This window comes from Musca autumnalis, unplaced genomic scaffold, assembly GCF_047663935.1.
Source record: "Musca autumnalis isolate F117 unplaced genomic scaffold, ASM4766393v1 scaffold_1, whole genome shotgun sequence".
NCBI classification, from domain to species: domain Eukaryota; kingdom Metazoa; phylum Arthropoda; class Insecta; order Diptera; family Muscidae; genus Musca; species Musca autumnalis.
Window position 1 is genome coordinate 141,580,517 of NW_027411644.1, and position 13,664 is coordinate 141,594,180.

The 13,664-nt window shown below is 35.2% G+C and overlaps 1 protein-coding gene across 1 annotated transcript in view; it reads right to left on the reverse strand.

Moving 5' to 3' along the window:
• The window catches only part of Cad96Ca (tyrosine kinase receptor Cad96Ca), a 348,405-nt gene that overhangs the window by 210,452 nt on the left and 124,289 nt on the right, over positions 1–13,664 (reverse strand). The gene's annotated exons all lie outside the window — the stretch shown is intronic.

Below are 13,664 nucleotides of genomic sequence, written 5' to 3' on the forward strand. Positions count from 1 at the left end.
TAAAGCAGAACAGAATTCCCTTTTCTCAAAAGCTGTTCTTATATTTGTGACAATACGATGTACTTGTTCGATAGTGCTATGACGTTTGCGAAAACCAAATTGGTGGTCAGGAATAATATTGTGCGCAACAATGTGAGTTGTTATTTTTGATAATAAGATTGACTCAAACATTTTGGAGAGTATGGAGAGCAAACTTATTGGACGGTAAGATTTGACTAGAGTTGGATCTTTTCCTGGTTTGGGAATCATGACGATTTCTGACGATTTCCATGCTGTTGGGAAGTAACCAAGTCGAAGCATACTATTGAAAATAAATAAGATACTTTTTAAAGCTGAATATGGTAGTTCTTTAAGCATTTTTGGAGTGATACTGTCTTTCCCAGGAGATTTTTTTATTTTTAGTTTTTTAATAGAGTTTTGAACGTCTTTTACATTACAGTGTATTGGGTTGTGAATATCATCGCATATCTGTGGTTGATGAATCGTAGAGACCCCATCGTTTGGGGTAAATACGGATTCTAGATGCCTCGCAAATGCCTGTACTTTTTCTTCTGTTGTTTTTGCCCAATTTCCATTTTCGAGGCGAATTGGAGAATTATGTGCAATGGGACTTTTCATATTTTTTGTTGCTTTCCAGAGGCTATAGTCAGATTTTTCAGAAGGGTCTAGGTTTTGCAGGAAATTATTGAGATTTTGTTCTTCTATAGCTCTCAATGCTTTTTTCAACTTACTTTCGCAGATTTTCAGTCTACACTTTAGTGCAGGGGATCGATATTTTTGCCATTCTCTACGAACGTGTCGCTTCTCCTTTACAAGAGATTCAATATGTGATGAGTAATACGACCTATTGTCACTTTTAATAAGTTCCTGAGGAGTCGCGACTTTGACGCCTCTGTTTACCACATCTGTGAAAGTTTCAACTGCGAAGGCAATTTCTTCAGTCGATTTTAGCGAAAAGACCCCGGAAAGGTGAGTACTGACATATTTTTTGTATTTGAACCAGTTTGTGTGTCGATTCGGTAATTTGACGGAATTGCATTCTAATTTTGTATTGAATACTTTGAGAATTGTTGGAGAGTGATCGGACGATAAATCAAATTTCGGCAAGACGGATATCTGCTCTCGTTTTATGTTTTTCATTATGGCAAAGTCAATTAGATCTGGTGTTTTCTTCAGGTCAGAAGGCCAATAAGTGGGTTGACCACCTGATATAACGTTCAATTTATCTGACATTATGGCGCCGTATAATTGTCTTCCTCTTGGTGTTATGAGTCTAGAACCCCAAAACGTATGTTTTGCATTGAAGTCCCCCGCTGCTATGAATGTGTGTCCAAGTGTGGAGAAAAAGTCACTGAATTGGTGTTTAGCAATACTGTGTCTAGGAGGACAGTATATAGCTGATATAACTAAGTTTATATGTTCTATTACTATAGAAGTCGCCTGTATGTGGTCGCTCCTATACTCTGGCATGGGATAATGTTTTATTTTATTTTTGATTAACACGGCCGTTCCACCGCAAGCTCTCTCAGACGGGTGTTTGGTGTCATAGGTTGCGTAACCAGAAATTCTAAAACAATTCCTGGTTGTGAAGTGTGTTTCTGATACTAAAAGTATGTCGATATCGTTTGTAGTAAGGAAATTTTGTATTTCGTGTTTATGTTGGCTTAAGCCGTTTGCATTCCAAAAACAAATTGATAGCGAACCTATTTGTGTTTTAGAAGTACCTGCATGAGCATGCTTTGGTTCCTCATCATATCTTGCATCATGCTTTGCATATTTGTCATAAAATTGTTCATAGTATCTACTAACTTTTCAATAGAGTCTTCAATGCAAGGTTTTGTGGACGTACTATCGGTTGATCTTGGTTCAGATACATAATCCGTGTTTATGGGGGCATGGTTATTGTTTTTGATATTGCTAGTGTTTGCTAGACTTGGAAATGTAGGCGGAATATAGTGAGATTGCTGTTGAACATTGTATGAGGTCCTCATTGAGGTGGATTTTTTTATATGCTTATATACGGGACAACCCCTGTAGTTTGCAGTATGGTTCTCTCCACAGTTGCTGCACTTTTTGACACTTGGGTCGTTTTTCGGATGGGGGCATTGGTCAGACTTATGAACATCACCGCATCTTACACAAACTGAAGGGAGTTTACAATATGTTTTTGTATGCCCGAATTCTTGACAATTGGTGCATTGTGGTGGATCCCTTCGTTTGAGCGGTTCCTCCACTCTTATTTTTCGACCACATACGTATCTCAGATCATAAATTGGGTGCGTGTCGCCTTTTTTCTTTATTCTAGAGGATTCGTAAGTGAGTTCCACCTTGAACATAGGCTGAGGGGTCCTATTTCTATTAAAAATGTTAACAATCGATTTAGTTTCATATCCTTTACTTTGGAGATCCTCTTTAATCACTTCTATGGGCACAGAACTGTCGATACCTTTTATGACCACCACTAGACCAAAGTGTACTAGGAAATCATCTGCACTAGTATTACTATCTGGGTTTTATTAAGAGTTAGGGAGATTCCACCAGTCTTTGCTACTGGTAACTAAGTCCAACTTTTTCAAATTATTGTTAAAGTAGTCTAACTTTTTTTGACTACATATTTTTAGAAAATTCGACCTTGAAGTATAATAATACCTTGTTTTGTTTATTGGGCAATGATACATTTGATAATCTTTTAAGTATTTACATTGCCAGTCGAACCATTTTTGTCTTGGTTCAAAGTACTTCCTTTTAGGAGTTATAGCATTTGCACTTTTTATTTTGTCCGTTACCATATTAACTAATACATCTACCAAATTGAGGTCCTGAAATGTTTGGTTAATAAAAAGGGAATTAAAATTTTATTTGTATTGATTATAACAATTATTTTTCCAGTAAAGCCTTTGAAGGACATTTTCTGGATTTTTATTACTTCCCAAAGAGGGTACCTTGATATCTAGACATAGAGGCATGTGGTCAGAAAAAGGTTCAGTAGCAATATGGAAATTATTGATGTAGCCTAAGAAATTCACTGAATAAAAAGTCTATTACTGAACTACCCATAACACCACAGTAATTATAGTCCCCATTTTCATCACCAACTATTCTTCCATTTACAACAATCCCACCTACATCCTCAATAATATTTAGTAATGAGTTATATCACGCAATATGTTTGTATATAGTACCTCCTCTTCTCCAATTTGCGGATTAAAATCGCCAATTACACAAAAATTAGTTGGGCTGAGGATATGTAAAAATTGATCAAACTTATCAACATCACAAAGTAGCATCTGTTAGCCAACACTATTCTTCTTCGTATTTCACAACTGATGTTATTTGTTGTGTTTATGGCGGTGCCGAGGTAGACAAAGTCCTTTACTACCTCAAAATTGTAGGTACCAACATTCACAAATGGTGCGGGGTTTGTGGTAATATTACGCGTCGTTACCATCAACTTGGTTTTTTCGCTGTTTACTGCCAGACCAACTTTAGCAGATTCTCTTTCGACTTTTGTAAAGGTGTCAGTTACTTCTTTTACCGATCGACCCATGATGTCAATGTCGTCGGCATAAGCCAGTAACATATGGCTGTTCGTGTATATCGTTCCATTTCTTTTGACCTTCGCGTCTCCTATGACCTTTTCCAGCAGGATGTTGAATAGATCACACGACAGGCCGTCTCCTTGTCTGAAACCTCTTTTGGTAATAAACTCTTCGGAGAGGTTCTTTCCTATTTCAACTGAGGATCTCGTCTCAGTTAATGTCATTCTACAAAGCCGAATAAGCTTTGCAGGAATACCAAAATCAGACATGGCTTGGAACACCTTTGAGCGTATAGGGCTGTCGAATGCTGCTTTATAATCGACGAAAACATGGAAGGTGTCGACCTGCATTTCTTGGGTCTTTTCCAGGATTTGTCTCAAGGTAAATATCTGGTCAATGGCGGATTTGCCAGGTCTAAAGCCGCACTGATAGGGTCCAAAAATTTCATTGACCATAGGCTTTAGTCTCTCACACAATATGCCAGATACTATCTTATATGCAATAGGGAGCAGATTTATGCCCCTGTAATTGGAGCACACAGTCTTATCACCCTTCTTGTGGACTGGACATAGGATGCCCACGTTCCAATCGTCGGGTACGCGTTCTTCCTGCCAGATGGTGCTAACTAGCTGATGCATACACCTTATCAGCGTGTCGCCTCCGGTTTTGAACAGCTCGGCTGGTAGGCCATCTGCTCCTGCCGCCTTATTATTCTTTAGCCGGTTTATTGCTGTCCTTACCTCATCTTGGCTGGGCGGTATACATTCAATACCATCTTCTGTGATTGGATCTCTGGTATCTTCGCCGTCTTCACTGCTATCGGGTACCCACCGTTTGGAAAAATGTTCTTTCCATATCCTGAGCACACTGTCTGTATCAGGTACCAAATTGCCTTGTTGGTTTCTACTGGAGGATATGCCTGTACCAAAGCCATCAGTTTGATGCATCACTCTTTGGTAAAATTTTCTCACTTCGTTCTGTCTCCTGTACATCTCTATTTGTTCACACTCCCTCTTTTCCATCTCTCTCTTTTTCCTGCGGAAAAGACGTTTCTCCTCTCTCCTTTTTTCCCGATACCTCTCTCGTGCGCTACGCGTTGCTACTGATTGTAAAGTAGCCATAAATGCCGCATTTTTTTCTTCGGTAGCAGCACGGCACTCCTGGTCATACCATGGATTCTTTGGTGGAGGTCTCTGGTATCCAAGTACTGATTTTGCGGCAGTTTGCATGGAGTGGGCAATATTTTGCCACTGTGCTGATATGTTATCGGGACGAGAAGCGCTTTCATTAAGCAATTGGGTCAGTTGAGTGGAATATGCTGTGGCTATCTGTTGTGTTTGCAGCTTAACGATGTCCAACTTTCGTGTTGTGTCTGTCCGTGCTTTATTTGCAACGTTAAGACGGGTACGTACCTTTGCTGCAACGAGGTAATGGTCCGAATCTATGTTTGCTGGCAGTAATGTCGGCCTTGTACTTTTCAAGTACATCTGCCAGCGCGTACACTGCACCTTCTCTATAAAGAGTGCGAACATTCCAGGTGCAGATTCGCAGATCATGGTCCTTAAAACGTTTGCGGGGGTCGTCAACTTTAGAGGGGGTTGTTTTTCTTTTCTTTTGTTTTTTCATAGTAGGCTGCTTTTTTCTGGGGGGGGGGGGGGTTACTAGCCCGACGCCCAAACCCAAGTTTTTAACGTTCTTATGGGTGAACGCGCGGCACATGTTAGCTCCCTACCTTTAACGGGTGTTAAAGGCAGTTCCCCAGGTGACACCACGGGGAGGTCAGTGTCCACTTGGGATGAAACAGGGACCAAAATAAATCCTGGGCTTTGCCATGTTAAAACCGGTCAGGACCGTTGCTTGGTATCTTCCATCCCCTACGTCATTTTTCCATTACACCATGTATATTTTTTATCATTAATATATACACAGAATTCTCCTAGGCGGACTTTCAATTCTCTTTTATTTGATAAAGATTTCACGATCTGTCTCAGGTGGTAACGAGTGCTTTGTTCATTGTTGTGTATTCTTGGTGAATAAAGATGTTATGCTCATTTAGTTTGCCTTTAGCGGATAAAATAGATTGAACTTGGATAAACGTGTCTAGAGTGAATATAAATGATTTTTCTCCAGATAGCATTCTGCTTTGAGCTATGTTAATATCAACATTTAACTCTTTCTTGCAGATATCAACAATCTTATTTTTAGCTATATGTGTATTTGTGCAAAGTAATCCGTTTACAACAATGCTTGTGGAACGAGACTTGCGATCTATGATCTCCAATCTTTTTGACACTAATTTGACGTCATTTCTCAAAATTTCGGTTTCTTCTTTAAGTACTTCTATTTGATTGTCGATTATTCGGAAATATCGGTAATTGTCAAACTGGCTGTCGGAAAGTGTAATAAACAATAGTGTGAAAGGGATGTCTAATGTATTTGAACAATGCTTAAAGTACATACTGAGACTACAAAAACCTTAATTGGATTTTGTGTTGTTAGATCGGGTTTGAATTTTATAGCATCATCTAAACCGGGCTAAAACGACACTTTTTTCCACTGATCGGGGCTTTATCTTAGAAACTGATAAGAATTTTACTTCGCGGTCTTCAGCAATATGTAGCCCTAAAGTAGAAGAACTTATGTGTCAGACAGAAGAACTAGGAAAAACAGCATCTAGCTCATGAAAATCGATAAAATATATGAAAGTTCAGATAATTTCTGGAATTATGGTCAGTAGCAGCTATACTATTGGGAGTTGAATTTAGTTACATTTGAATTTAGTTACAAAAGAAAGATTTTAATAAATAGCATTAGCGTAGAATTCGTATGGAATTCCGTCTTCACAAGGTGATTTGTTCAGTTTGAGATTATTTAAGACATTTTTGATTTCACAAAGTTCAAAAGGTGAATCCAGAATAGGATCAATCCAATAAGGGCTGAACCAACTGAATCTTCTTGAGTTCTCGTTTTCCAATAGTAATGGACCAAAGTGTACTAGGAAATCATCTGCACTAGTATTGACTACATATTTTTAGAAAATTCGACCTTGAAGTATAATAATACCTTGTTTTGTTTATTGGACAATGATACATTTGATAATCTTTTAAGTATTTACATTGCCAGTCGAACCATTTTTGTCTTGGTTCAAAGTACTTCCTTTTAGGAGTTATAGCATTTGCACTTTTTATTTTGTCCGTTACCATATTAACTAATACATCTACCAAATTGAGGTCCTGAAATGTTTGGTTAATAAAAAGGGAATTAAAATTTTGTTTGTATTGATTATAACAATTATTTTTCCAGTAAAGCCTTTGAATGACATTTTCGGGATTTTTATTACTTCCCAAAGAGGGTACCTTGATATCTAGACATAGAGGCATGTGGTCAGAAAAAGGTTCAGTAGCAATATGGAAATTATTGATGTAGCCTAAGAAATTCACTGAATAAAAAGTCTATTACTGAACTACCCATAACACCACAGTAACTATATTCCCCATTTTCATCACCAACTATTCTTCCATTTACAACAATCCCACCTACATCCTCAATAATATTTAGTAATGAGTTATATCACGCAAAATGTTTGTATCTAGTACCTGCTCTTCTCCAATTTGCGGATTAAAATCGCCAATTACACAAAAATTAGTTGGGCTGAGGATATGTAAAAATTGATCAAACTTATCAGCATCACTTTTCCATCTTGTACTATTGATGTATGACGGGATAAAATAAAATGTTTTTCCATTTAATATGGCAGATAAAACAGTGTATTGTATGTGTGTGTACAGTCAACCCAAAAAAGTCTACATACACCCTATAAATCTCGAGTTTTAAGGGTAAATAAGCATTTTTATAAAAATCCAAGTACACAGTTCTATTTCATATCCCTAATAAACAATATTACATACAACAAAAATATATTCCATAATACGAATAACTGTAAATTCTATAAAAATTAAAAAATTAAATAGGGAAAAGTGTACATACACCCAATGAAATATTAAGATTACCGTAAAATTTATGGAATAAGCAATATAAATTTACACAAGTAAGATTAATATGTCATGATCAGGCCTTTGGAATGGTGGTAGTTTAACTTGTTTGATCTTACTAGATCGCTTTTACTGACTTTCAGAATAATGACTATTAAATGTTTTGTTATGTTAGTGGGGATGTCTTCCCAATCATTATTATGTCCGCGAACCCGACTTCGCATACTTTTTTGCTTAGTAAAGAATATACTACCCAAAAATTCGGAATTCCAGCTTTTCCAGAAGAGGTTTAATTTCCATTTTGATTGGTTTTATTGGATTTGGCGCTTCTTTTGAGAGTGAAATATCTATTCATTTAGAAAAAAATAAGTCATTCCAATACTATTAAGAGAGCAAATAGAGCTCTGTTGACGTACCTATTTTTCCCTATACTTTCCAGAGGTGTTTTAATGTTTTCAAAGTCATAATCGGAATTTTGGTCCATTATCCGACAATACATATTGAGTCAAATACTCATTCTGTGCATACTTGTCTGTGGCCGATTCGTCATTGTTTATTCTTGATAAGGTCTCAAGCGTTTTTTACCTGTATGAAGACCCTCCATGACGGGTTTGTTATCACTGAACTTTATCACATTGCAATACATTTATTGTCACCTAAAAGTAGTAGGTAATTCTTATTTTAGTCCATATTTGTTAAAAATTGCAAATAAATTTTGTATATTCTAAACCGGGCTAAAACGACACTTTTTTCCACTGATCGGGGCTTTATCTTAGAAACTGATAAGAATTTTACTTCGCGGTCTTCAGCAATATGTAGCCCTAAAGTAGAAGAACTTATGTGTCAGACAGATGAACTAGGAAAAACAGCATCTAGCTCATGAAAATCGATAAAATATATGAAAGTTCAGATAATTTCTGGAATTATGGTCAGTAGCAGCTATACTATTGGGAGTTGAATTTAGTTACATTTGAATTTAGTTACAAAAGAAAGATTTTAATAAATAGCATTAGCGTAGAATTCGTATGGAATTCCGTCTTCACAAGGTGATTTGTTCAGTTTGAGATTATTTAAGACATTTTTGATTTCACAAAGTTCAAAAGGTGAATCCAGAATAGGATCAATCCAATAAGGGCTGAACCAACTGAATCTTCTTGAGTTCTCGTTTTCCAATAGTAATGGACCAAAGTGTATTAGGAAATCATCTGCACTAGTATTACTATCTGGGTTTTATTAAGAGTTAGGGAGATTCCACCAGTCTTTGCTACTGGTAACTAAGTCCAACTTTTTCAAATTATTGTTATAGTAGTCTAACTTTTTTTGACTACATATTTTTAGAAAGTTCGACCTTGAAGTATAATAATACCTTGTTTTGTTTATTGGACAATGATACATTTGATAATCTTTTAAGTATTTACATTGCCAGTCGAACCATTTTTGTCTTGGTTCAAAGTACTTCCTTTTAGGAGTTATAGCATTTGCACTTTTTATTTTGTCCTTTACCATATTAACTAATACATCTACCAAATTGAGGTCCTGAAATGTTTGGTTAATAAAAAGGGAATTAAAATTTTGTTTGTATTGATTATAACAATTATTTTTCCAGTAAAGCCTTTGAATGACATTTTCGGGATTTTTATTACTTCCCAAAGAGGGTACCTTGATATCTAGACATAGAGGCATGTGGTCAGAAAAAGGTTCAGTAGCAATATGGAAATTATTGATGTAGCCTAAGAAATTCACTGAATAAAAAGTCTATTACTGAACTACCCATAACACCACAGTAACTATATTCCCCATTTTCATCACCAACTATTCTTCCATTTACAACAATCCCACCTACATCCTCAATAATATTTAGTAATGAGTTATATCACGCAAAATGTTTGTATCTAGTACCTGCTCTTCTCCAATTTGCGGATTAAAATCGCCAATTACACAAAAATTAGTTGGGCTGAGGATATGTAAAAATTGATCAAACTTATCAGCATCACTTTTCCATCTTGTACTATTGATGTATGACGGGATAAAATAAAATGTTTTTCCATTTAATATGGCAGATAAAACAGTGTATTGTATGTGTGTGTACAGTCAACCCAAAAAAGTCTACATACACCCTATAAATCTCGAGTTTTAAGGGTAAATAAGCATTTTTATAAAAATCCAAGTACACAGTTCTATTTCATATCCCTAATAAACAATAGTACATACAACAAAAATATATTCCATAATACGAATAACTGTAAATTCTATAAAAATTAAAAAATTAAATAGGGAAAAGTGTACATACACCCAATGAAATATTAAGATTACCGTAAAATTTATGGAATAAGCAATATAAATTTACACAAGTAAGATTAATATGTCATGATCAGGCCTTTGGAATGGTGGTAGTTTAACTTGTTTGATCTTACTAGATCGCTTTTACTGACTTTCAGAATAATGACTATTAAATGTTTTGTTATGTTAGTGGGGATGTCTTCCCAATCATTATTATGTCCGCGAACCCGACTTCGCATACTTTTTTGCTTAGTTAAGAATATACTACCCAAAAATTCGGAATTCCAGCTTTTCCAGAAGAGGTTTAATTTCCATTTTGATTGGTTTTATTGGATTTGGCGCTTCTTTTGAGAGTGAAATATCTATTCATTTAGAAAAAAATAAGTCATTCCAATACTATTAAGAGAGCAAATAGAGCTCTGTTGACGTACCTATTTTTCCCTATACTTTCCAGAGGTGTTTTAATGTTTTCAAAGTCATAATCGGAATTTTGGTCCATTATCCGACAATACATATTGAGTCAAATACTCATTCTGTGCATACTTGTCTGTGGCCGATTCGTCATTGTTTATTCTTGATAAGGTCTCAAGCGTTTTTTACCTGTATGAAGACCCTCCATGACGGGTTTGTTATCACTGAACTTTATCACATTGCAATACATTTATTGTCACCTAAAAGTAGTAGGTAATTCTTATTTTAGTCCATATTTGTTAAAAATTGCAAATAAATTTTGTATATTTTGACGGAATATTGGTTTGAGGACCAATAGCAAGATATTTGCAAAACAAAAATCGTACAGTTTTTACATAATTTGTTGCCATAAACGAACAATTATTATGAAATTTTTACAATTTTGGTCTTTGCTATACATTTGTTGTCTAACTATATATGTATATTGTGTATATATCTCGAGTTGAGAGGAAGGAGGAATGTAGGAGCAAGTCACAAATAATTTAAATTTGCCAAATTCAATAGATATGCTTAAAAATTCAATATTAGGAAAATTACTTAATTCAATGAAATAAGCAGGAAACATTGTGTCCACTCCAACTAGGACACCGCATCCTTTTTATCTTTACGATTATTAACGTCAAAGTAAACCGTTCTGGTCACAATATTTTCAATTTCTAGTTTTTAGCCTTTTATTCCTAAATTTGCATCTCTCTCTTTGCACTAAAATGCATAATTCTCTTTTCCTATTGGGGTTCCTTTACTGTAAATAAAATCACTTATTTTTAAACTGCAAACACGACTGTTGTTCCTGGTAAGAATCGTTTTCAAAACCTTCAGATTTGCTTCAATAATATCCAATATTGTTCATTCCTGCTCCTAAAAAATCTTTGTTTTATTTTCTTTCTTTTTTCCATATCATCCTGAAGGGAAATTCTTTCTAATTCGATTAAAGTTATTTACATTTCACCGCAACAACTAACCAATTCGCAGGAAAATCCACATTTAGCATTTCAATTTGGTCCAGTCGTACCGGATAGTTGGAACAGCTGTTGCCATCAATTCAAATTCACCTTTTGTTTCTTCAAAAAGCATCAAAAATCAAGGTAAGTTTGTACCTTATTTTCAAAAAGTGAACAATTGGGTTTTTTTCATTTTTTCAAACGCACTGTGTTTCAAAACGAAAGTGTAAATTTCTTCAATTTGATTTTTCAAAGAACACTTTTCACACTTTTCGATTCGATTTCAATAATAAATGTTGGTGGAATATTCGGTTATTTTATTTTCAATCTATTGTAATCATTCTTTACATTTATTCTAAAAATTTTCTATTTATACTTCTATAAACAAGTGTTCAAAAACCATAAATTTTTCCCCATTCGCGACATTGTGCTTGTTTCATTTATTCTTTTCGTTCATCTTTTTTGCCGCGAGAATATTAGTACTAACTCCCTTTGTACGTGTTTGTTGGTTTATTATTTTCTTATTTTTCGATCTTCAGGCAAATACCCCAGTAGTTGTTGTTGTTAGACTTTTAATTATAATAGTGTCCCACCAGCATAACTACTCGTTCTCACATAACACACATTCGAACATACATTCATTCTACCGTTCGCTTGTTGGGCTCTGTTGAGTGTTCGTTCGTTCGGTCAACCAACCAACCAGTGGCTCTTGCTTTGGCTTCCATTCAACAGCAGTGAGACTGTTGTGCCACTAAAATAACAATTTTGACACTTTTTTCGGCCTTGACACTTCTGCGCCACTTTTTTATTTTGATACCAAATGTGCCACTTTTTGAAATATTGTGCCACATTTTAATACCCGGTGCCACAATTTTTAAATTAAATACAGAATGACCGTTCGATAACTTCGCAAGTAGAAAGTATTTGCAAGTACTTGCAACTACTTCTCGTTTCTCTTCTACTGAACAAGTCTGTTATCGAACAACATTTTGTAAAAGTTTGTACAAATTTTTTCAAGTTATCGTACAGGCCTATTGTAATATAAACTCTCTACATAAATCACAAAGAGGGGTAGAATAATCGTCGAACGCGATTACACTTCAAGTAGGGTGTTGAAGTAACATGTATTAGGCTGTTTTTAAAGAGGTGTTTACACTTGCCGTCTATGCCATATGGAGACGTAATTTCACTGCATTTTTGCTGGTGTGGACGCAAAAAGTAAATGGCGTAAGGAAAATCTCCAATATTGCACACATTAGCGACTGTATAACGATGGAAAAATTCAAGTCATATGACATTTATGGCTAGTGTAGACACCCCTTAAGCGATATTAGCATCTGTAAAAACATTTTTGTTTCGGTTTGTAGGAATGAGCGAAAAGGTGTGACAGAGGTAGGCAGACATTTTGATCCGCATAACGGCTACACTCAAAACTCTTTCTTATAAAGTGAAGATATTTGCAATGTCATCCTATCTACATTAGACCGACATAACTTCCCGAGGAAGAATTTTGTGGGAATTTATATGGCTAATGCACCTAAAAAATTGGAAAAATACTTATGTGGCTTCTTTATTAGAAGGAAAATATCCAAAATTTTGCAAATAATTATTAAATAAATAATTGTCATTCAATATAATTTTTAGGTTTTTAGTTCTTAGAAATTCAAATAAAATGTGATTTAGCCCCAGTTTATGTATTTCGAAACACAGACAAACTTTAGTTTTCGAAATATTAATTTCTTTGCTTTTGCTTCAAAACCAAAAAAAATAAATTTTAGAAACACACTCAAATTTGGTAGTTTTTCTTAAGCATTTATTTTCTTATCGACATACAAAAACAGGCCCTTTATGTATTTTTTAATATCCCAACATACCAGTTACTGATATTTTTCGAATGTTCGCCACAAGATTCGAAAACGACATTTTTTGAGTATTTCAGCCATGTAGAAGTTCTCTACAAGTGGTGTCTTAAGACAAGCCGTTCGAACTCGGCGATAAAAAGCAGGCCCCATATCATTGAGCTAATATGAATCGTTGATCATTGATATGAGGGAAGTTTCCCTTGTCCCGCCTGGGATTTTTGTGGAACAATTATTATTATATACTACTACTTATATACTATATAATACTACTTATATACGAATTGTTTCTGTTAAGTTCTTATATTGTTTTCTGTTTTTATAATAAAAAGTGTGGCACCTTTTGTGCCACTTTTCGAAAGACATGTACCACTTTTTTTCAGCACTGATACTTTGAAAATTTCCAGAGGTCACGCTGCTCAACAGTAAGCAAAGTATTCTATTTACTTGGGTATTTATAGTTCATACAACTGCCGCTAGGGGCGCTGTGCACATACGAAATTATATAGAAAAACTTCATTTTTTTAGTTTTTTTCGGATATTTCTGGGGTTTTCCAGTTTCCATTTGGACATTCATACAGT